Consider the following 25792-nt stretch of genomic DNA (forward strand, 5'->3'; position numbering starts at 1 on the left):
TTCCATTGCTTTAGGGATGAAGTGTAAATTATATGTGGCATCATTATTATAGTTTTCTAAGAGGCCAACATTTTCCACAAGGCTATAAACAATATAAAAGGAAAAAATAAATAGTGCAGCAAACAGAAACTGACACAAATGATCAGGGGACCTTGGTTTGAGATGTCAAACTTGCACGCTCCCAACATCCTCAGCCAAGTTTATAGGCCCCAAGTCACACCCCTCAGGATAAAAGTCTCTTTGTTGTCATATTACTATACAAGGAGATACAAGGTGTGGTAGTGAGCAAGATCCGAAATAAGCAAGATGAGAAGTGTAGCATATGGTATTACATTTGGTAGCTAAACAGCATCATGATATGCTTCTCTAAATAAGTGTGTTTTAAAGGAAAACTATACCCCCCAAACAATGTAGCTCTCTATAAAAAGATATTGCATAAAACAGCTCATATGTAAAATCCTGCTTCATGTAAATAAACCATTTTCATAATAATATACTTTTCTAGTAGTATGTGCCATTGGGTAATCATAAATAGAAAATTGCCATTTTAAAAAATAAGGGCCGCCCCCTGGGATCGTAGGATTCACTGTACTCACAAACATACCAAACAAACCATACATTTAGGTCACATGAGCCAATTAACAGACAGGGTTGTGTCTTTTGCTTCCACACTTCTTCCTGTTACAGTTAGAGTTGAAGTATTTCTGGTCAGGTGATCTCTGAGACAGCACAGACACCATCACGAAATGGTGGCTCAAGGCAAGAGATGTAAAAGGGCAATATTTACTTAAATATATATTCCAGTTTGGTAAGATTCTTTAATATGCCACTTAATATGATATGAACTATCTGTTGCTTAAGTGTTCATTTTGGGGGTATAGTTTTCCTTTAAGAGATCTTTTGAAAGCAGAAAGGTTGGGTGAAAGTCAGACAGACCGGGGGAGAGAATTCCAGAGGAGGAGTGCAGCCCTTGCAAAGTCTTAAATGTGAGGGGGTAATGAGAGAGTTATTGAGGAGCAGGTCAGTAGAGAAGCATAGTAAGCAGTTGCCTGAGTATCTAGAGATAAGTTCAGAGATGTAGGATGGGGCATAGTTATGAACTGCTTTGAATGTCAGGGTCGTTAGTTTGAATTTTATTCTGAAAGGTAGTGGAAGCCAGTTGGCAGAGTAGCATGGCAAAGGAGGAGTGATTGCTGAGATGTATAAGCATGGCAGCAGTATTCATCATGGACTGACGAGGTGACAGTCTCTGGTGGCGAAGGCAGATAAATAGAGAGGTAAAACAAGCCTATTGGGTTTAATTAATGCTTAAGTAGACTTAAGGTATCCAAATTATGTGAAGACCCCTTATTGTTAAGAGAATTCAACCCCCCATTAATAAAATCCCCTACCCTTCATAGTTCCCCCTCCCTGCTCCTCCCCGCACAGGTATCTGTAAGTGCCCCATATCTATTATTTACCTCTCGTTGCAGAGTCAGAGCAGCGTAGCTCACGGGCATCATCTTCCGGCTCTTTGGTCTTTTTCATGATTTCTTCCTTTCCTTTGGCAATTTCTGTCACTTTTGGCACATGTGCAGTTGCCGCGAACTGTAAGACTGAAGACCGAAGAGCCAGAAGATGGCACCTGTGAGCTCCACTGCACTTACTCTGCAACAAGAGGTAAGTAATGGATTAGGAGCACTTACAGCTGTTATCACCTATGCAGGGAGGAGCAGGGAGGGGGGGGCTATGTAGGGTAGGGGGTTTTTATTAGTGGGGGTGTAATTCTCTTTTACAGCACCAAGATATATATGTGTGTATAATTTTATTTTTTAAATAATACAAATTAATTGTTTTGCTATAAATATGGATTAGTGCAATTTAGAAAACCACTAAATTAGAACCACTGAAGACACTTCCTGGGATTTTCCAGATAAGGAATCTTCACGTTAAGTCTGCTACAAATCTTAAATAAACCGAATAGGATATTTTGGCAGCAATATGGATTCATGTAGCTTAGTTAGAATCAAGTACAACGTACTGTTTTATTATTATTGTACAGAGAAAAGGAAATACTTTTTAAAAGTTAGAATTATTTTCTTAAAATGGACTCTATGGGAGATGGCCTTCCTATAATTCAGAGCTTTCTGGATAAGGAAACCGTGTGCCATAAACTGAGCAAGTATGGTAGCTTAGATTATTGTGTAAAAAGCTAAATTTATATATATGATTAGGAACTGTCAAACTGAATATTCAGCTCAGATGTTCTCAATGACAACTACAACAGTGTAACATATGTAATATGGCAGCTAGAACATATTCTATGTACACATGCAAAAAGTATGTAATACTGCAAATGGGGAGATTTGGAACATGACAAAAACAAACAGCTGCTTTTGAACTGGGGTAACAAGTATCTGTTCCTATAACTCCTTTTTTCTTTTTTAAATCTTACAACACTAAGTTATTTATTGCTTATTTTTATAATGATGAGGGCATGTAAAAACACATGCGCTGCAGACATTGATGTATTTGTGCACTCAGATTTGCTAAGTTCCATAAGAGAAGATAATCACAAATTTGTAATTGTCAACTTTTACTGTTGTGTAATTAATCCATAATTTCCTTTTGGGTATGATTGAATTGTGCTTGCCACATATCTGTCAATGTCAGTTTTTTTTATTCTAAAAGTCATTATAATAAATCAGCATATTATACATCAATGCACTGGGACCTCATCCAATTAAAATAGAAATTCTTGTGGCCATAAGGAATTCCTATTGTATTGTGGTGTTTAACATTTTAAAACACTTTTTGTGTCTTAATGTGGTTACACATTTATTTACATACATGTGTTTATTTTCCCCTGTTCCAACTGGGCTTCATTTTGTAGACTTAAAAACAGCTTTACATATACAAGTGAATCCTTAGGATTATCATATAATTTGAGGGTGAAATCGGAGTCTGGAGTTTTTAGTCAATGTGATGACAATTAGATGTAAGTGAGAGACCCTGTTTTATTTAAGGAATGGGGATCCAGCAAAGTCTGATCACTCATACAACACAAGAAGAGTTGTTGATGCCCATAAAGCTGGAAAAGATTTGGACCCCACCAATCGACAGTCAGACAGAGTGTGTACAAATGGAGGAAGTTCAGGACTGTTGCTACCCTACCCAGAAGTGGTTGCCCATCAAAGATAGCTCCAACTGCAAGGGGTTGTAGTCTGAGAGGTTACAAAGGAACCCAGGGTAACTTCTAAGCAACTGAAAGCCTGTCTAACATTGGTGAATTTTGATGTTCATGAGTCCACCATCACTTGAACACTGAACAGCTTCAGTGTGTATGGCAGGATAGCAAGGAGAAAGCCACTGATCTCCCCCAAAAATATGCTTGCTAAAGATCATGTGGACAAACCAGAACAATACTGGGAGAAAGTCTTGAGGACGGATGAAGCCAAAATCTTAACTTTTTTGCTTAAATGAGGAGTGTTGCATTTGGAGAAAGAAAAACACTGCATTCTAGCAAAATAACCTTTTACTATCTGTTAAACATGGTGGTTAGAGTGTTCTGGGTTTGGTTTGGTCCTGTTTTGTTGCTTCTGGGCCTGGATGCCTTGCCATCATTGATGGAACAATGAACTCTGAACTATACCAGAGAATTCTACAGAAAAATGTCAAGACATCTGTCTGTGAACTAGATCTCAGAAAACAGTGGGTCATGCAGCAAGACAACGATCCTAAATACATTTGTTCTATGAAAGATGGTTAAGAAGTATAAAGTGAATGATCTGGAATGGCCAAGTCAAAGTCCTGACCTTAATCTAATTGAAATGTTGTGGAAAGGCCAAAAGAGAGTGGATCATGTGGATCATGTGAGGAAACCCACCAACATCCGAGAGCTGTTCTGTATGGAAAAATGGGCTGATATTCCTCCGAGTCGATGTTCAGGACTGATCAACAGTTAACGCAGATTTATAAAGGGTCAAATTTCGAGTTCATGGGGGTTGGTAAAAACTTGAAATTTGACTAAGATTCGACCAACTGCAATTTATCAAAAAATTAGAATTTTGCAAACTAGGGTGAATGGGATCGAACTGCAAACTCGAATCAAATTCTCGAAAAACTTGTTTGCAAATTTCACGTTTTTTCAGGACTGAAATTTACTTTTGCACAGGTGGTTTTAGTTACAAAGTTATAATCATAAAAGTTTCAAGCCACCATAATGCACCACAAATGGCGGACCATGAACTCTAGAGTATAGAGATTGCTCAGGCGAACACACATTTTTCAAAGGCATAAGACCACCATTAAAGAAAAGGGTGCTGCCGTTATACAGTAGCCACTATTTGGCCTACAAGACTAATTGACACCTTTGTGTTAGTGGCATGTAGATGTCACGATCGCCGCCCGGAGCAGGTCCTGGAGCTCCGGGCGGCGCGTCCTCCCCTGCCGGCTTCGCTCCCAAAATGGCGCGCCCATGGCCGCCACGTGGGTAGTGGCGCCGGCGCGATGATGTCAGCGCGCCAACGATGGCGCAAGGACGTCAATGACGTCACAATGGCGCCAAATTCAAAATAAAAATGCCATCTAGACGCCAGAATGGCGCCCAAGTATAGGAATACTTTCCCTAAGTGTATCCTGGGTTTCCTGTGAGCTTATTTGCTAAATCTTGTTCCTGATTGATATCCTGACCCTTTGCCTGGACTTTGCTGATTTCTGCCTGCCTGTGAACTCTTGCCTGGATCCCGACTACTCTTTGATTAACCCTTTGGACACCGCGACCTTGCTCCCTCAAGAGGGCTTCCTCCTCGATCCTGACTACCTCCCTGGAGGGACCTCCCGGCTCCCTGACAGTAGATAACAGGTAATCACAGGATGGCACACTGTAAAATAAAATAAAATCTCCATACAATTTTGGTTGTTCATGCAAATTAAATTGTGCTATTGAATGGAATATGAATGGAAGTGTGGGCTGTAAGATAATGCTAAAGTCAGTCTGTATATCACAACATTCATTTGAAAAAGAAAATCTTATATTATCTTATATTATAATTTGAATGGGTCTATGCTGGGGTCCACCAGGAGACCTTCTAGTACTCTGGCAAGCATGTATAAACCTAAAAGTAACGTTTAGCAGATTTGCTTTTCTTACCATTATCCTGGCTGTTGAAGATGACAAATGTGCAAAACACTTGAGTAAAATTCTCCAGTAGTAAATTAATAACAAGAAGAACTTACCTAATGTTGCTATGATTTTGCAAAGTAAAATCCATTTTGGAAAAGACACCTTCTAAAGTAAGAATGAGTCAGCCTGGTCTCTCTAATTACAATCAGCTTCGGAAAATATGAGATGTCGTGCAGAGAAGATGTCATTCGATATTTATAAGATTCTACCACAATGATATTTTTTTTTCTTTTATTGAATTTATTTCAGGTTTTAACATATGTATGGTGTGACGTAGATGGGAGCAAGCAGATCTCAATTCATTTCCACTTTGATGGAGATGCACATGCATACCTCCCAACTGTCCCGTGTTCTGTGGGACAGTCCTGATTTTGACAGCTCAGCCCGCATTCCAGGGCTTCTTACTGAAATGTCCCGAGTTTCTCTTTGATATTTTGCACTGATATATACGTATATATAGTCCACGAAGTAGCCAGCACTCTCGATAAATGGTTCAAATTGCCTGGGTGCAGTGTCCAAAATTTCAATATACAAACAGCAAAAAAGGTCCGCACTCTCAGGTCTTAAATAAATTGTAAAAAAGTTTTAATGTAAATGCGAGTCTCGCATTTACTATAAAACTTTTTTACAATTTATTTAAGACCTGAGAGTGCGGACCTTTTTTGCTGTTTGTGTATATATATATATATATATATATATATATATATATATATATATATATACACAATGTATATATTTATACTTTTGTATAGATTTTCATTTGTGTGTGCCATTATTAAACATATTGTTTTGATGATCAGCACACAATCAGTGATATAGATACATAACAAGAAGTATAAGCAAGACAAATTGATAGATCAAAGTAATTGAATTTTAATGCAGTGCTGAGTCTTTTTAAAGATTTTACAAAAAAAAAAAAAAAAAAGAATTTTGCGCAAGTGTCCCTTTAAGGTATGCAGCAATAATGTTTCATAGTATTAATATAGTATTAATAGACAAGTAAGTATATTCATTTTTTTCAGGGATTGCCATGATGTTAATAATGGTGTAATTATGTTCTTTTTCAGAGAGCCATTGCTTATCTTTTACCTTCTGGCTTATTTGATAAGAGGGCACGACCAATTATGAAGGTAATTTTGCAAAGAATGTGTAATCATATTTCTTTTAGCGGAAGTAGTACTAGTGCGTGCAACAATGTCTCGAAAAGAATTACTTTCCCCCGTAGTATAAATAGTTACTCTTTGGTCATTTCTAATAAAAGTATTAATGAGATAAAAGTTCCCAAGTTGTTAAGGGATGATGGATGTGATCACTGGAACACTTCAAAAATTATTAGCATGAACGTTTTATTTAAATATTGCCAAATCCATCTGTAGAAGATGATTTCAAACTTGTGATTGCAACCCTACGGTATTTAAAGCAATTACTAGTGTAGGCTAGCTAGATTCAGGTTTAGAGAGAATAATTGTTCATAGTCCTGTATAGTCTTAGAAGCTCAGATTAAAGGTCAGTGAAAGAAGTGATGTCATGCTGGAGCCTAATCAGATGGTTAAAGGAACAAATTGTGCAATAACCTCAAGGGAGGCTGGGAGGTAACAGTCCTGCATCTTAGCTAGGTACCCAGGATGGTTACCCACAAACTACCCGCATGATAAGGGAATCTGAACTTTATGCCCAAAACCTGACCCCTTTGCAGGTATTCCGTAGTTATACAACCAGATGCAGGACTCTACATTAAAGGGCGCTAGAAGCTAAAAGACTAGCTAGCTGCTAGTCTTTTAGCTTCACTTCTTTCACTAAAAAAATTTAGATCTATATGAGAAACAAACATATCTATCCAGAGTAAGATAATGGCTATATCCTTGTTTAATATCATAAGAATAAGAAACCTACATTATCCAGTTCCTGTTTTCATATACAATCGCATTATGTATTCAGCCCTGTTCTAAAAGTGGAGTGTTCATTGCATATACAGGCTGTCCCCGGGTTACAAACAGCCGACATACATACAACTCACACTTACAAACAGAGGCTATTACAGTAATGTACTGTGGTTTGCTTGGCCTTTATTAGCATTTAGCTTTAATAAACCACCTGCCCCAAACCCCCTCTGGCATGTGTTGTCTACTGCGGAGCACAGAAAGGTAAAAACAAATACTATTTTAAGACAGACATCAGTCTAAGGGGTCCGTTTACTAAAGTGCGTTAAAAATATTCGCACAATATATAGACAGAATTGTCGCCAAATATGTTATCGCCAGTTTACTAACCTGCGGTAAATATAAATTTGCGAATTTTCTTGCGCAAGAATAATTGTTCGCCAGTTATCGCATTCGCTGAAAATAACGCTACGTACACATTAACGCATGGTTTACTAAACAGCGAAATGTGCTAAAGACAAAATTAACGCCAGAATATTCGCGAACTTTTACCGCCACCTATGTAGTGGCGTAAAAGTATTTTTTTCGCCAGAAAATTCTTAATGGGCAGGAAATATCCCATAATACTTATTTTTTTTACCCATCATTCTTTGCTGACAGGAGAGAGAGATAGCTATTAGCTGTAGCTATTGCTGACAGGATGTTTTGGCTTCTGCTTCTATCTGTTGCAACAGCAGCAGTTTCAGCTCAGAGTCGTATTATTGGCAGCGGCATCACAGTCCAAGGATTCATCAGCCTCTACACTTTTTTGGTTTCATTGTGATTGGCTACATTAAACTGTGCATTTCTATGAAGCAAAGAGATTGACTGGTATCATTTCTTGTTCCTATGATTCTATTGGCAGAAGGGTTTATATGATGCAGACATGTTTGATTGATGTTACTCTGGTAATGTTGTTGGATGGTATTATCATTAGTCAATAAAGTTTATGAGTTTTGAAGATGCATTTCTGGCCATAAATGTCACAGTAAAAATTGCCATAATAACCGCCATAAAACAAGACTATTTTATAGCATAAATATTCGCAAAAACTTAATTTTTCGCCAGAATATTCGCAACTCGCTAAAATTACCGCTAACGTAAGATGGTTCCTTAACGTAGTTACCGCAAGTGATCGCAATGACTTCTGAGCGTATCGCTGCTTAGTAAACTTAGTCGCTGCGAATATTCTGGCGTAAAAATATTCTCAGCGATAACATGCGGAAACTTAAAGTCAGATTTACCGCACTTTAGTAAACGGACCCCTAAGTTGCATTTAATAAGTAAATGTATATGTTTCGACTTACATACAAATTCAACTTAAGAACAAACCTACAGACCCTATCTATTTCAAAACCTGAGAACTGCCTGTAATGGACATAGTATTCTTGTTATAATGTGTTCTGCAGTGATACTGGTGCTTTGGGGAAGGAAATGAGATACACTGGAGTAGCTTTATGGTAACACATTAACTTGACCGATGTGTCCAACTATCATCTGAAAAAAAACTACATCCTTAAAAGTGATTTAGCAGTTACGTATTTTCTGCAAATTTCAATTAAGCTCATTTGCCAATTAAGTCAATAAATCCAGAAACCTCTAGCAGGCAAGCTTGTCAGAGTTCTCTGCATGAAAATCTCTTTACACTTTTTTTTTAATGCAGAAAGGTGATAACTGGCAGCATACTTTTTACACTGTGTAGTTTGCAAATTGTGTTGAGATTATCATTGCTATCCTAATGTGCTGCTTTCTGTTTTATAGCATCCAGAGGACATTTTTCCAAAACAGAGAGGTAAGCAGTTTATTCCTACTTTTTTACTTGTACTTGTCAGCTTGTTAAAAGTGGAAAATACCACCTTTTTGACATGAGCTCATTCAGCTGGCCTAATATAAAAAAGGTGCAATTTTACAATAACCCAAACAGGGTAATTTTTTTATGCAGCTTTTTTTTATCTTAAAATAGAATTCAAGACCATCAACAGTTGCATGTAAAACGCATTTAGCAAAGTACAGTAAAACGTTCAGCCGTTGCAGCTTGAAAGGAAGGAATGTTTGACACATTATGATACCCTTGGCGGTGCTCCTGTTGGCAGAAAACACCACCAGCCTGGGGTACTGAGCTGGTGCATGGAGAGATCTTTTTTCCTCTTCATTTTTTGCCTAAGTTGCAGATGTGCAGTAAAGCGAAAAAACTAAGTTGTTTTTTTTTTTTGCTTGATCAAAAAGTCTGCCTTTTCACTGGTGGGGGGGGGCCTAACATTTGTCACCCCTAGTGATTTCACCTTTCCTTTCCCTTTAATTACTTAAATACAGTCAAACCTCATATATACATTCCTGCATTTTACACATTTTCTTGTGGTCCTAAGATAATATATTCTAACATATAGTGCATTCTAATGCTTTCCCAGGGATTTACCCCATTTTTTCGAGCATTTTTTGTAAAATGTTTGTGAAGATTCTCATTCATTCAGGTCATGGTATATCTGTAGAAATAAGTCAAATCAACTGGACTTGCTGTGTTTTTTTTCCTTGAAGAAGTTTCACCAGTCATCCAACTGGCTTTCTCAATTCAGAATAACTTGTACATAGGAACTTTCTTCGGTATATATATTCTCTGCAATGTTGCTCCAATCAGCATAATCTATTTATCATAATACGCAATGTTTTTTGTGAAAAAAAACCTGTATCCTCCTGTAAACAGCAAATTTCAATTTAGTTTACAGCTCCTGTGGTAATTACCAAATAACGTATAACTAGTGTTAGGTGACACATCTGCATATCCCATTAACTCAGTACAGTTTTGCATTTTAAAGAAAAACTGAATACAGGATATTGTTTGGACCCCTGATAAAAATGTAAAATGGGGGTTCAACTCTATTTTTGTTTTTATATATGTGAGAGGGAGCACCCATGTTAGCTCTAAAAAACAACCAGCTAATTTTGGGCATCTAGCTGCTGCTGTTGCTGCTTTCTAATATGGCAGGGATAATCACCTGCAAGTGCAGTAAGACCTTGGATACAAGGAAGGCTCATCTGAAAAACACGAGTACTAGAGGACACTGAACACAAAGGGTGGCGACCGTTTGTGATTTTAAAAGTTTTGACACAATATATTTTTAGAAATCCTAAAATAAATGTGTGATAGATCTTGCAGAACAATCGTATTTGAAAGAAGCATCCCATGGGACATTGTGGTACCATTGTTTTACTTTGCAAGAAATGACGCACAAAACATTTATTGCTTTCTTAAACCATAATTGGTCATTTTTATCCCCCTTTAAAATAAATCTTGAGTAATTTATTTTTATGAAAGCTTTCAAGGGTGCTACTCTAGTAGGGTCTCCCTTTGTGGGGGGCATGACCATTGTCTTATGTGAATTTACAGCCTTTGGCCAATAGTTTGATGCATGGCTTGTGCAAGTGGCATCCTGCTGCTTCCCCAGAGTGCAGGATTTGCCATCTTTCATCCTGTGGATATTGCCTTAAGATAAATTAAACCATTTTCTAAATACTGAGTGAAACTCAGACTTTGGTAACATGTTGGCAACATTATAAAGAAAAGATGTTTTATCTGGTTTTTACTTGTCATTGTTTTTCGGAGCATGTGTTCCCCACTTAAAGGCCGGGATCTATTACCGAGCACATCATGTGTGCACATTTATGTGCCAGACTGTTGGCTTTACAAGGGAGGCTAGCCTGGTGCCAGTTAAAGTGTTAGCCAAACCTTTAGGGTACTTCTCATAAAAGGAAGCATGAAGAAAGGATTTAAGAGCTAAATAAAATAAATGTGTTACTGCCACAAGATTTTCTTTAAGTTTAAAAAAACTCTAATCTAGAAATCTATAGATGCACCTGTATGTCAAGAACAACAGTAAGTACTTACACAAGCACTTACCACTACAATCATATAGCCTAGGGACAATATAACTAGAGATGGAAGTGCACAGGGGGAAAAAGGGTCCTGTAATCAGTACATTAATACATTAATCAAATGGCTAGAAAACCTGCAATACCTTAATAATGTGTGGATAAAGTGAATTATTTAGTCCATACCAAAGCCACCATTGTTGCAAACTGATCACGGCTGTTAGTGTAGTGCCAGTAAAGCACAGAATCTCTGAAGTTGGAATATGGATGAGCATTCCCCTGTCCTAGAACGCAGGAAGAAACATAGGCTTGTATTTGCTATTAGGCTGTACCCACTGTGGAGCAGGCAAGCGCCAAATGCAGATGGAGTGCAACTTGATGTGTTCTGCCTGCATTAGGTGCTTGTCTGCACCACAGTAATTACAAGGGGATTGAAAACAAGAGGCTGCAGTTACTCCTGCACATGAAAGCTCCACAGCAAGGAAACACATTACCAAACATTATGTACAGTATAAGAGGCCTTAGGGTACTTTGTAAGCTCTGATGCACTTTAACAAGACAAAGTAGCCAAGCCCTCTGTTTAAAATATTGGTGTAGAATAGTCTGCTCCAACCAGCCTTATTTATTGATATAGCTACTGTATAGGCCATTAGCCAGAACCCCGTTTTTCAGAAAAATAATGGCACTTCCATTTCCCTATTTAACCTTGTTTCTTAAACTAAATATTAATTTCTGACTGATTTTCTATATGTCTGTAATAATACCACATAACCTGTACATGATGGTAACAAAGCAAGCATAAATCCATGTAGGTGGCAAAATAAGCCTATTGGTTGGTTTTTATCTTGAAATGCTACTTGATAGCCTTAAGGCACTGTGTTCTACAGAATTCTGGATACAGAACACTTGTATATGTATCCTTCCCCATTATGCTGGAAGCAGACACATTTCCTTTCAAGCTCTTTATCCTATTTTATTTTTAGTAGTTTTTCTTTTTGTTTTATGTAGCGTCACAGTATAATTTACATGTTCATTTATTAAATATCATAGTACCAAAAAAGAAAAGGAAAGGGGGGAGAACAGGGAAATAAAGAAACCAAAGTAAAAAGAAAACAATGTGCCGTGCCACACCGGGCAGGCGCCCTAGGCAACTTGGGTGGCCGCGGTGCCGACTGGGAGCGCGCATGAGCAAATTGACGCATGCGCACATCGACACATGCCCGGAAGCGAGAATCGATAAGGAGAGGGGGGACCGGACTAGGAGTAGAAGGCAGATAAGATACGTGCCTGGCGCCCCCCCCTGGCTTTGCACCGTAGGCACGTGACTACTCTGCCTTCCCCTAGTTCCGTCCTGTGCTCTTTAGGTCCAATCATATCAGACTGCATATTCAGTTCAGTGTCCACAAACAAAATATTTATGGTGCCCTCTCCCAGTAGTATCCATGGGGGAAGACGCTCTGCCCATTGGTGATGGAAAGGCAATTTGACTTCCATTGTGCTGCTATGTGGATCCTCTTTGCCATACATATATATTGCGTTAATTGTTGTACAGAGTTATTTATGCCGCTTAGTTTGTGTCCCAGGAGCATGACTTTAGGCCAAGGTTCACTGTGGGTATGTGAAAGTTTTGAGAGGATAGAAGAGACCTTTTTCCATACATTTTGGGTGACCGGGCAGTTCCACCATGTATGCCATACCGTTCCTTTTGTTGGACAGTTCCTAAAATAGAGGGGTGAGTTGGGTATATGCGGTGAATTCGCTCTGGTACAAAGTATGCTCTATGAAATAGTTTGTGAGGTTTCCATGACAATTACATTATAGCTCCCTTTTTTGGCCTGGGGGGAAAAGAATGGTTCCGTGTATTGGGGTCATCCCAGACAGTTTTGATGTCAATCAATATTTGAATTTTAATGTGTCCCATAACTGGATCATACAGTAGGTTAGAGGCGATGCAGATTTACAGCTCTTTATATTCGTCAGTGGGTTCCACAATAAGCTTAATATCAAGGCCAGTTTTACTAGGCTTTTTTCTATACTCACCCACAGGGGAGTTTGAGCTCCTCCGTGTATCGGAGGAATTTGGGCACATCTTGCCACTCTATAGTAATGGTACAGATTTGGCACTACCAGTCCGCCTCTTGTCTTATGGAGTAACATAATTTTTTTTATGAAGAGTTTGAAGTTGTCGTAATCTATTGGAGCAAACATAACAACCTTTTCAGTAAGTACCAAGAAAAAGGACGGCACTCCGGTACAAAGGAATATAGTATTATTCCATACTCCTGTAAGGATCCAACGCCCTACGCGTTTCGGGAATCACTCCCTTAATCATAATTGGATTTCAGCAGTGGGGACGCTGCGGACTGAGCACCCGATTGGAGCAGCAAAAAGGGAGAGTGAACCTTGAGCGGTCCTTCTTTGTTGAGCTAAGTAACCTTTTCAGTAAGAAGTTTTATTACATTTACTGCGCATTTCCGCAAACTATAAAATTCGCAAACGGTCTTCTACAGTCGGAAGTGGTCAACAGTTTCCGGGTTCGTAAAAGCTATATTAAATTAGCGCAAAGCAAAATTTGTTCATGCAAAGGCATAACTTTTATTACATTCCCCCTGATTATTTTTAAAAATATGAATATGAATAATTTTCGTGTTCAGTAAATGTTTTATTTTGTTTGTTTCAACAGCAATTCAGTGGGGAGAAGATGTCCATTCCATTTTCTGTTCTATACTGGCAAACAGCCATATGAGAGGAAGATGCAACAGAACAGAAAGTAATTATCTTATAATTCAGGCTGCAGGAACACTACGGTGTGTGGTGCAGTTTATGTGGTTCAGTGGGCCCCTCATTCCTCTAAAATCATTTGGTACTATTTCTTCCATTTATCTGTGTTTGCTGTCTTGAATGCTCCTTGTTTGCTTTGACTCATATTAAATGTCCAAGCTGTAGGCCTCAAGCTGTCTAGGTGTGCGGGGGGGGGGGGTTAACTGCTGGAGGGCTGCCTGGCTGCATTTTGGTAATCCATATCCTTTAAAAATGTAGTCATTCATAAGAAATGTTAAAAAATTAAATCTATTTTAGGCTATCACAAATGTTTGTGCAAATGATATTATAGAAAATGTATAACACGAATTAGAACAGAAAAAAAGAGATTTATTAAAGTGCGATAAAAAAAATCCTGAGATATATTTTATTAATGCATTTTGATGGTGTATGCGATTCTGTGCATGTACCAGAACACATACAATATAAATACATCATTGCTGTGTGTGCAGGTTTATATGATGCTTCCTATGTAAGTTGTTCGATGTTATCATTGACCTTGAGCAAATGAGTTTCCCTGCCCTGGAAGAAATGAAACGGGTGATAAATGCAGAGAGTGCCTTTGCTGAGTAATGGAGCTGCGGTACACTTTCCACCGAGGTTTCTCTCTCTCTTGCTCAGCCTCCGGCAGCCGCAGGACCCCTGCTGTTCATTTAAATAGGTATGTCAAATCTGCCTGGAGACGCCGCCGGTTTGATCTGTGGTAATATTTGTGAAGGTTCCATATGGACTTAAGCCCCCCGCAGTGCTAAGAAATAATGTACAACGCTTCATGTTGCAGACGCAAATTTTCTCTGAAAAAGAATGCAGTGCTGCGTTTTAGCTGTCGGAGTGGATGATGGAGAGGACGCGCTAGGCCTGTCAACTCGTTACACGGATGGGTTGCACGCAGCGAGGCTGTGGAAAATCTGTGCCTTTTAACTTTTCTACTTAATCACGGTTGTAGCATTGCCTTTAGACTGTATGCTACATTAATTCTCTTCCTGCCTTCTGCCTTTCATCCCAAGTTTCACGGGGAAAAAAATAGAAAAAGTCGAGCATGCAGGTCTTGTAGAAGCCTTATCAAACAGCTGTCATCCCATGAGCCATTTGCAATTGTTTTGGCTGAAACAGAGCAACCCAAGGGCAAGATGTGTTTGTTGCATTCCGTCATAATAAAGAAATTACACATTTTCAAGTGAAGAAAGCTTTTATTTCTAGTGTTTGTGCTTCAATACCATTTAACCCCATCACCTCTGGTGATGGCATGTAGCACACAATTTGTGAAGGAAGCTGACTACCTAGGTTTATCATTGCCTTTAATGAACTCGCCTATGGAAAGGCCTTGACAGGCTCAAAAAAGCAATATACTGAAATATTCATATTACCTTACCTTATTGTTACCTTACTGTATATGAGAATGGTTATGAGCATTCTTCATCGTCAAAAACCTCACTTCCTTCAGTAACCAAAATATACTTTATGCATTGGCAGACTTCTCTGAGTTTATTTTTGCATTCTTACAAAAGAGGACATTTGTTTAATACTAGTACCGTAATTGCTTCATATTTATAGTGAATCATCCACAATGAGAACTTATGGGGCAGTAATGATTTACCCCAATTTTAGACTAAACACGAGGCAAGAAAGCGGAGAAGAAGTTCAAATTGCACCTAAGTTTAGCCTAATTTTGGAGGAAAAATCTAAATGTTTGACCTAGTTACATAGTTAGTTAGTTACATAGTTAAATTGGGTTGAAAAAAGACAAAGTCCATCAAGTTCAACCCCTCCAAATGAAAACCCAGCATCCATACACACACCCCTCTATACTTTCACATAAATTCTATATACCCATACCTATACTAACTATAGAGTTTAGTATCACAATAGCCTTTGATATTATGTCTGTCCAAAAAATCATCCAAGCCATTCTTAAAGGCATTAACTGAATCAGCATCACATCACCCGGCAGTGCATTCCACAACCTCACTGTCCTCACTGTGAAGAACCCCCTACGTTGCTTCAAATGAAAGTTCTTTTCTTCTAGTCTAAAGGGGTGGCCTCTGGTATGGGGATCCACTTTATGGGTAAAAATGTCCCCTGCTATTTGTCTATAATGTCCTCTAATGTACTTGTAAAGTGTAATCATGTCCCCTCGCAAGCGCATTTTTTCCAGAGAAAACAACCCCAACCTTGACAGTCTACCCTCATAATTTAAGTCTTCCATCCCTCTAACCAGTTTAGTTGCACGTCTCTGCACTCTCTCCAGCTCATTTATATCCCTCTTAAGGACTGGAGTCCAAAACTGAACTGCATACTCCAGATGAGGCCTTACCAGGGACCTATAAAGAGGCATAATTATGTTTTCATCCCTTGAGTTTATGCCCTTTTTTATGCAAGACAGAACTTTATTTGCTTTAGTAGCCACAGAATGACTTTGCCCAGAATTAGACAACGTATTATCTACAAAGACCCCTAGATCCTTTTCATTTAAGGAAACTCCCAACACACTGCCATTTAGTGCATAACCTTGCATTTATCAACACTGAACTTCATTTTTTGCCCAGTTTTCCAGTTTAGACAAATCACTCTGCAAAGTGGCAGCATCCTGCTTGGAACCTATAGTTCTGCACAATTTAGTATCATCTGCAAAAATAGAAACGGTACTTTCAATGCCCACCTCCAGGTCATTAATAAACAAGTTGAAAAGCAAGGGACCTAGTACATAAGCCCTGCGGTACTCCACTAACAACACTGGTCCAATTAGAAAATGGTTGTAGTCTATCTTTTAGCCAGTTCTCTATCCAGGTACAAATACTATGTTCCAGGCCAACATTCCTTAATTTAACCAGTAACCTTTTGTGTGGCACTGTATCAAATGCTTTAGCAAAGTCTAAGTAAAACACATCAACTGCCATCCCAGAATCAAGGTCTCTACTTACCTTCTCATAAAAAGAAATTAAGTTAGTCTGGCAAGATCTATTACGCATAAAACCACGCTGGCACAAACTCATAGTATTATGATTTGCTATGAAGTCCAGTATCTTATCCTTTATTAACCCTTCGAAAAGCTTTCCTACCACTGACGTCAGACTAACTGGCCTATAGTTTTGAGAACGGGGTCCTTTTTTGAATAGAGGCACCACATTAACAATTTGCCAGTCTCTTGGCACTATGCCAGTTCTCAATGAATCCTGAAAAATTAAGTAAAGAGGTTTGGCAATCACAGAGGTAAGCTCGCTAATTACCATGGGATGAATACCATCTGGCCCCGGACCTTTGTTAATCTTAACATGTTCTAGTCTCTTTTGAATTTCTTCATGTGTGAACCATGCATCATTAGTTGTATTACTAGAATTTTGTTTTCATCAACCAGCTGACCCCCCTCTGATAGTAAGGGTCCCACACCTTCCTGCTTTATTTTTTTACTATTAACATATTTAAAAAATTATTTTGGATTTTTTTTATTGCTTGCTGAAATATCCTTTTCTATATCAATTTTAGCTTGCCTTATAGCTATGTGAAAAACTGCTGTGGCAGGAAAGCAATAAAAAGTGGTATAGTGTTGCACAATTCCTTGATCTTTCATTTTTGTGCCCACTTTTTTGGTATGTCAACTGACCTTTTTTTTCAAATCCTAAAGCAGCTGGTGTGTGCTCGCAATTATTCTTGCTGCCATTAACATATTAAACTATGAGTTATTTGTATATACAGCTTGCCAGCAAAATTACAGTACATGCTTTCATTATATACATGCATTTTCATGAAATATAAAAAGCACAGCAGTCTCTAACAAAATTTGTGCAGACATATACTATATGTAGACTGTACATTTTGTATGAATCATTTCCTTTTTTTCCTAAAGTTATTGCCTGTATAATCTCTATGCTCTTTTGACTGGTAATGGTTCTCTGTTCTTCTCCATACTTACTCAATAAAATAATTACGTGAAGACTTTTTAGCAGACCATCATGGCTATAAAGTATTCTACGTGACACACAATGGTTGTTTTAGCAATTACTTGTTCTGCCAGGCAAAGGCTAGAGCATTTATTATGTTCTTATGTCCATTTGCAAAGACCCCTTTATTCACCCATGACTCTTTAAATAAATGTTGTCATTTATTTAGTTATGTTTTACAGTATGTCCTCCATGGCTCAATGGCTTGTGCTAGTTAGTTAATCTGAAGCCAATGGGAGCACAGCTATAAAATCCTAGTTTTTATAAATCGCCCTTTCCACACATACTGTCATGGGTAATACAGAACTCTATGCTATCTGACTTCCTGGCCTCTGCCAGCTTCTGTTCTCATGACAGAATCATTGTTCTTGTTTTTACTCTGTTCAATGGAGGGTTTCAGAGCTTAGGAGATAGCTCACTCCAGCGATTCTTTTGCAGAACTATGGAGAACTCTGGTGACTACAGACTAACATAGTAAAACTTATAATATTCTAATATATAAAATCAAGCTCGTTTAAATAGAATATGCTGGCTCTATCGGTCATCCAAATTTGTGTTTTGGGGTTTCTGACACCTCTAAGAGTGTTTTTTTTTTTACATTTTATCAATCATTTTAGAGCACTAGAATATCTTTTTTGGGTATTATTATTATTATGCTGTTTGTTGTTCTATCAGATGGCCTGTGTCTATTTGCACAGACCAATTTCTGTTTTTAGTAGAGAGATAAGCAGCAGAAAGAGCTTGGTGTACCATATTGGTACATTTGTGCAACAGATGGATGTAAACGGGAGTTTCTTTCTAAATGTTTTCTTGTTATAAGAAAACATTTATTGAGTGTCGTTCACTGCTGATGTGTTGCACATACATCTGCATTTTATAGTTATTCTATTTATGTACAAAGAGAAGCATCATCCCCATTTATTGGCCCTTTGGTTGTGGTCAGAAATCTTTTTAGGATGGTCTCCAGAAAGTAGTAATTGGCCTGTCTTCCATTAAATATTTGTAATGGTTAGAGACTTCCTTGTTGATGGGCAATTAGACTTGCTGTTAAGCTGTCCTTCTGTTCTTGGCATGTTCTCTACCTTGCATTCGTGTATCCTTCTGTTGGCTCTTGAACATTGCCAATGGATTTCAGGGCATGAGATTAGTGGATACTTATGAACGAGTGTCAGACTGGGAGGTCAGGGGCTCACTGGGAAAATAATAGGCTCACATTCCAAAATATTTCCTCCTTTCATCCTCTGTTCTCATCACTACCATTGTGTTAAACAAGAGCAGATAAATAACTGAAAATTACAAACAACAAAAGTGGTATTCGGTTCATGATACCTCTTACAACTCACAGAGGATAACTATCTAAGACTATCTAAAGTATATACTTAGAAAATTAAATTTTTGTACCTGACCAAATCTTGTAATACTACTGAAGTAGGAGTTAGCTTTATTCGTAAGTGCGTTGCCTGTTCCAGAATTTGTTCCGTGGATAGCCACAGATCTTTGATTCTTGGGCACTGCCACCATATATGTAGTAGGTTGCCGTCTCTCTTGCAGTCTCTCCAGCAAGCTTTAGGGACATTTGGATAGTATTGATTGAGAGTGGTTGGAGTTTTGTACCATCTGTAGAACAGTTTTCTCGAGTTTTCAATATGATTCGTGCATTTTGAGAGTTTGTACGCTGTGTTAAGCATTTTTATCCAGTGTGGCATGCATATTGTAATTTGGAGATCTTGCTCCCATTTCTCGAAATGCTTCGGTTTAACTTCCATATCGTCTTCTGTGAGCAGTTTGCAAATTCGTGCTATGCCTTTGGGGCTACGTGGGTTGTGAGTAAGTAATGGTTCAAATGGCGTGTGTTTAGTGCTGCTTGGCGTTCTGGTGGTTCCCAATAGGTGCTTTATCTGGAGGTATTTGTAGAAACCGTGCGCTGGCAGGTTATATTCCTTGGTTAGCTGTTCATAGGTTTTAATGAGGGTGCCATCATATAGTAGGCCAATCGTAGTTAGGTTTGCATTTCTCCAGTTCTGCAAGTTAAGGTTTGGGATGTTTGTTCCTAGCATCTCCATCCCTGCCTGGTGTGCTGGGAAATTTAAGAGTGGTTCCTTTTTAGAAATCCTAGCCCAGATATTCATTGCTGTTTGAGTGGTATGGTTTGCAGTGTGTTGCAATACTGCTTCATTCATGTTCTTAGTCCATATGAGTCCTTTAAGCTTGAGGGGAGATATGGAGTCTTGTTCCAGTTGGAGCCAATCTAGTTCTTTAATTGCAAGGTTCCAGGCTTTCATTTGGTCCAGTACTGTGGTGTGGTAATATTTTTCTAGACAGGGAACTCCCCGAAGCCTCCATCTTGTATTCCTCGTTGCATAAATTTTTGTTTAATCCTAGGTTTCCGTTTAGCCCAGATAAAGTCTTGAATAGTTCTTTGTGCTTTGCGAAAATAGGTTTGTGGAACGGCTATCGGTAAAGTCCTGTATAGATAGATGAATTTAGGCAATATCATCATCTTGATCGTTGCGATTCTACCCAGCCATGATGTGTATAGAGGAGACCATTTCTGTAATTGTTCCTGTACTTCTGTTTGGGATAGTTCGCCTCATACGTTTTGGTTGCGTTACCGGCCAGTTCAATACCTAGATAGTTTATGGAGTGGGATTGCCATTGGTAAGTGTATCTGGCTTGCAATTTTCATATGCTCTCTTTTGTCATTCCTCTCAGCAGAATATGTGATTTTGACTCATTAAGTTTATAGTAGGAAATGGAGCTGAAAGTTCTGAGAATTTGTGTTACAGCTTCTAGTGATGGCTCTGGATCTGTTAGTGTTAAAATAATGTCGTCTGCAAACATTGCGAGTTTGTGCTGTATGTTTGCCACCTGTACAGACACTGAGTCTCTGATTGTTCTGGCAAGGGGTTCCAATGTAAGGTTAAAGATGAGAGGTGATAATGGGCAGCCTTGCATCGTTCCGTTATTTGAAATGATTTAGATAGGAATCCCATGTTATTTACTTTCGCAGAGGGTTTGGTGTATAGGGATAGTATGGCATGTTTAATTGGACCTAGTAGGCCATAAGATTGTAAAGCAGAGTCCAGATAAGTCCATTCGACTCTGTCAAAGGCCTTTTCGGCATCTAAACTAAACAGTATAGTTGGGTCCTTCCTTCTCTCTGTTACTTCAATAAGTGCCAACATTTTCCTTGTGTTATCTGGGCCCTGCCTGCCCTTGGTAAATCCTGTTTGATCCAAGTGAAGTAAGGAGGGCAGTATTTTCGCTATTCTATTAGCAATAACTTTGGCGTATAGTTTCAGGTCTGTGTTTAGCAAGGTTATGGGTCTGTAGTTTCCACATGCTGTTGGGTTTTTCCCTGGCTTGTGGATCGTTGTTATCGTAGCTGCTAACATTTCCTCCAGGAAGATGCCTCCTTGAAAGAAATGGTTAAAGAGATTTGTGAGGTGTGGTACTAGTATGTCTCGAAAGGTTTTGTAATATGCGGCTGTGAATCCATCCGGGCCATCGAATCCATCCGGGCCAGGAGCTTTCCCTATGGGGGTGGTTCTTATAGCTTCCTTTATTTCTTCTGTAGTACATTCATCTGGTCGAGTTGATGTTTCTGTATTTGGGGTAAGTTTGCTGCTGTGAGGAATTTTCGTATCGCTTCTTTGGTGGGTTGTGGGGTGGTTTTATCTTGTTTTAGATTGTACAAGGAGGAGTAATAATCTGCAAATTGGTCTGCTATTTACTTAGGATTTGTAAAGGATTTGCCGTCTGAGGTGGTTATTTGTGCTATTGATTGGTTCGTTTGCTTCTGTTTTAGTTGGTTAGCTAGTAATTTTATTGCTTTGTTGCCTTTTATATATCTGTGTAGTTTTAATCGTTGCAGTTGCCATTCCAATTTTTTGTTTTCGAATTTGATGTCTCAAATCTATTATTCGTTTTGTTGTGGATTGGTTTGGTTGTTGTTTGTTTTGGGTTTCTAGGTCTAGCAGTTGAGCCGACAGCTGACTAAGGGTGTTTTCCCTGTTCTTCTTTGTAGTAGAGGCTATTCTTATAAGTTGCCCTCTAATGACTGCTTTATGCGCACACCATAGTGCGGTTTGTTCTATTTGTGGGGTCGTGTTAATAAGAAAGTAGTCACTTAGGATCTTCCTACAGTCCTCGATGTTGGTTTTATTTTGAAGTAATGAATCATTAAGTCGCCATTGGTATTGTTGCCTAATCCTTTGGGTAGTGTCTAGGGATATCTCAATTGGGGAGTGGTCTGCCCATGTGCTTGACCCTATAGCTGATTTTTGGATAGCTTGAAGAAGATGCTTATCCATAAAAAAGTAGTCAATGCGGGAATATTTGGAATGGGGATGAGAGTAAAATGTGTAGTCCCGTTCTGTTCCGTGTTGCACTCTCCATACATCATATAACAGCCCCTGTGTTAAGTGTTTCTGCAAGGCTTTGGCTTGTTTTATTGCTTCCTGTCACATGACTTGGGGCAGCTGGAAAATTGACAATATGTCTAGCCCCATGTCAGACTTCAAAATTGAAAATAAAAAAATCTGTTTGCTCTTTTGAGAAATGGATTTCAGTGCAGAATTCTGCTGGAGCAGCACTATTAATTGATTCATTTTGAAAAAAATGTTTTTTCCCATGACAGTATCCCTTTAAGCTCAACACAATGACATTCGTCAATGTTTCTACACCCATATTGGCTTTAATAAATACTGATTTACTGGCTTTAATCAAAATGCTGTTCTGTCTAATAAGAACAGTTAAATAGCTCTGCTACCATTATAAAGAAATAATGGAAAATTCTGATCAAGAGGAAAGTTTGTTACCGAAGGATGGGAGGCAAGGCATTTCCTGGCTGCAAAAGGGCAAGCTGAGCAGTCCATGGATTAACATTGTACCAATATTATGAATCAGCAAATATTTATAAAGCACCAACATATTCTGCAGTGCTGTACAAGCACAAGCAGGTGTACACTAAACATTCAATTCAGATACAATAATATAACCGGCAGCTGCTAGTCGCTCTTTAGGGAAAGAATTGCACAACTGCACCGTGTTCACTTTAAAAAAAAAACCTCCTTCATGTCTGAAGATGAATCCTCTTCTGATGTCGAGCAATGCCTATGTGTCTTATCTAAAGATCTACTGGTGATGAGACATGCAAGAGTTTATTATATATATATACTGTATATATATATATTATATACTATATGCATTATTATGACATATTATAGTAAACCTGTTATCTGGCATTTACATATTTTAAGCCTTTCAACAAAAGAGAACCTGAGTGTTTATACTGCCCCCAGTCTGTAGAGATAAGCATGTCCATTTCATTTCTCTAGTATAAACATGACTAGGTGGTCTTTGCAAACTTAGTTCTGTTATAAAGATCAGCATATTTGTTTATAAAGCCGACCGATGAATTATTCAAAGATACTAGTATAGTTCGCACAATCTGTGTGTTCACATGGAGAGTGATTATATGATGCAGGATGATGGTGAATTTGATAACTATTAGCCGTTTGTCATTTCCATACAAAAAGTACAACAGTTGGAAGAGGTAAACAGGGACATGCCCAGTTTGTAATAAAGTTTTATCTCAGAAGCTATGCTTGAATAATTAAAATAATCCGTAAATTGAAAACAAACTACAGAACCACTATATAAATGAAAAATGTCCAGTTTAGGATAAGATGATGCTGTGGTTGTTTAGGCTGCATGGTTTGGGCATTTGAATAAAGTTCAATAGGTTCTGGTTGGCCTCATATCAGTTCCAGCCCCTTATAAAGAGGTTAATGTTGGCATGACCCAGTGAGCTTAAGGTTTAACAGAGCTTCCTACATGCTGACACCCTGCTTCACATTGCAATGTTTACTTACCAATTAGTTGTTCAGGCACATGTAGAGCAAAAACATGAAGTGGAGAAAAATAATTTATTTCAAGAGGCTGCCCTTTGTACAAGTGGCTCTTAGCTTTTTAAAAAGCCTGATTGTCTTTTTGTAGAGGCGATAATAAATATTAACGTAACTCCGATTTCAGACTCATCTTATGTCCGTCTCTTGATTATGATAAGCATTTAGAGAATTTCACAACAATCCATGTTTCCCAGTATAGTGTGCTAAGATTTTAGTGTCAGGTGGAAATCAAGAGCCATATTTATTTATATTTATTAAGTGTACTGCAAAAAAATGTATTGTTCATATGTAATTTTTAATAGTTATCTATGGGGACATATTAATAACAACACTGAACTGTACAACTTAATGCAGGCTGGGATACACTGAAGTAGGGAAGCACTCACTTTCTCTAGTTGTGTCATTGGGTGTTCATACATACAGTAGATTTAGCTAGGGCCACATTGATGCTTGATCATAATTCACTTCTCTACCTCCTCAAAAAACAAAGCCTGAGTAGCAAGAGGAGGTGGTGTGTAGTAGTGAGATAGTCTAAAGGTCCCCACAGACGCAAAGATTTTTCTTGCCTAACGACCGATTTTAGCGAAGTCCGACCAATCCTTCGAAATTATCGTGCGGTTAGTGGGCTTCGAACGATCGTACATATTACGATTTTTCGGCCGACATCTGTCAAAAAATTGATCGGCCAGGTTAAAAAATCTTTATCGGTCCCAGTGCAATCTATCTATGTTGGCAGGGCCAAGCAGGCACCTACCCTTAGTTTTCCTGGCAAATGGTCTTTTTAGTTGATGGACAATTCGTACGATCGTTTTAAAACCTTTACATCTATGGCCAGCTTAACACTGATTCTATGAGCCATTTGAGAGTTGGGTAGCTTGGCTTGACATGTGCTATATACTTTATATTTTAATAAGAATTGTGTTTCCACTAAGATAAATAGCCTTATAGCCTATAAGTACATTTTGAATTCTGATAACTTAAAATTTTGTGAGTTGTTACTCAACCATACCGTACAGGTGGTGGCATATGTAGCCTTCCCAGGGAGATTAGTCGCCCAACAACAAATCTCTTCTTCCGGCGACTAATCTCCCCGAAATGCCTTCCTGCTGACTAGATTCACATTCAAGTCGGCAGGGAGGCATTTTGGGGAGATTAGTTGCCCGAAGAAGAGGAGATTTGTCAATGGGCGACTAATCTCCATGGAACGCTATGTGTGCCACCACCCTAAGGCTCGAGGCATTTTGTTTCCTTTGATTCTCCTTGGGGGCAGTTGCATCAGAAATAGCGCTGGCTACTCATTCCAAAAGAACATAATATTCTTTCTCAAGGACATTAAAGTATAATACAGTGTTCACAGTGAGGATTTATTATAAACAGTATTTGTAGCACATGTCAGAAAGAAAATGCAAATGTAATCATCTGGCTCCTGAAGATAAATTCGAAGGGCTTATATCATTTGCACTGGTTTGTAGCAAGATCTGTTACATTTCTCAGGAGTAGCTTAACTGCCTATGATTCATTGTTGTCTTTCGAGCAAGTCTGGGAAATTTGGTGGAGCATAACAGTGTATTGTCTTCAAGTGTTTGAAAAACAACGTCCGTATGCCAAGGTGTCAGTCTGACTGGGAATGTCAATGAGAGACATGAACTGCCTGGCTCCCACTTATGGCTGTAGCAAAGACAATTACACTGACATGTCCTAATGAATTTTCTTTTTTCTTGCAGTACCAGCATTTTCTACAGATGCTGGAATGTTTATTGATTCTACCATACTGCAGCATAGAGGAAGACTATGTGTTTAAATTCCACAAGAATCTTGAGGTTCAGTCTGGGAAATTTGGTGGAGCATAACACTAGATTAGTCGGCCAGCGACAAATCTCCACTTCTTTGGGACGACTAATCTCCCCGAACTGCCTTCCCCTGCCTTTCCGCCGGCTAGAATGTAATGTAAATCGTTGGTTATTTACTTTTCTAGTCGGCGGGAAGGCAGTTCGGTGAGATTAGCCGCCCCGAAGAAGAGGAGATTTGTTGCCGGGCGACTAATATCCTTGAATTTGAGCGTGTGTCTCTGCACCAAGAAGCAGGTGGTTTACCCGTTGCATTATGATGAACATGAAAGGGCATTCAGTACAGGAGAAGGCAGACATGTCAATACACTTCAGGGCAGATTTA

General features: G+C 38.7%; 1 pseudogene; it reads left to right on the plus strand.

Annotated features, from left to right (window-relative positions):
- The window catches only part of LOC108708955, a 52795-nt pseudogene that overhangs the window by 17247 nt on the left and 9756 nt on the right, over window positions 1-25792 (plus strand).

The sequence above is a fragment of the Xenopus laevis genome, chromosome 2S, assembly GCF_017654675.1.
Source record: "Xenopus laevis strain J_2021 chromosome 2S, Xenopus_laevis_v10.1, whole genome shotgun sequence".
NCBI classification, from domain to species: domain Eukaryota; kingdom Metazoa; phylum Chordata; class Amphibia; order Anura; family Pipidae; genus Xenopus; species Xenopus laevis.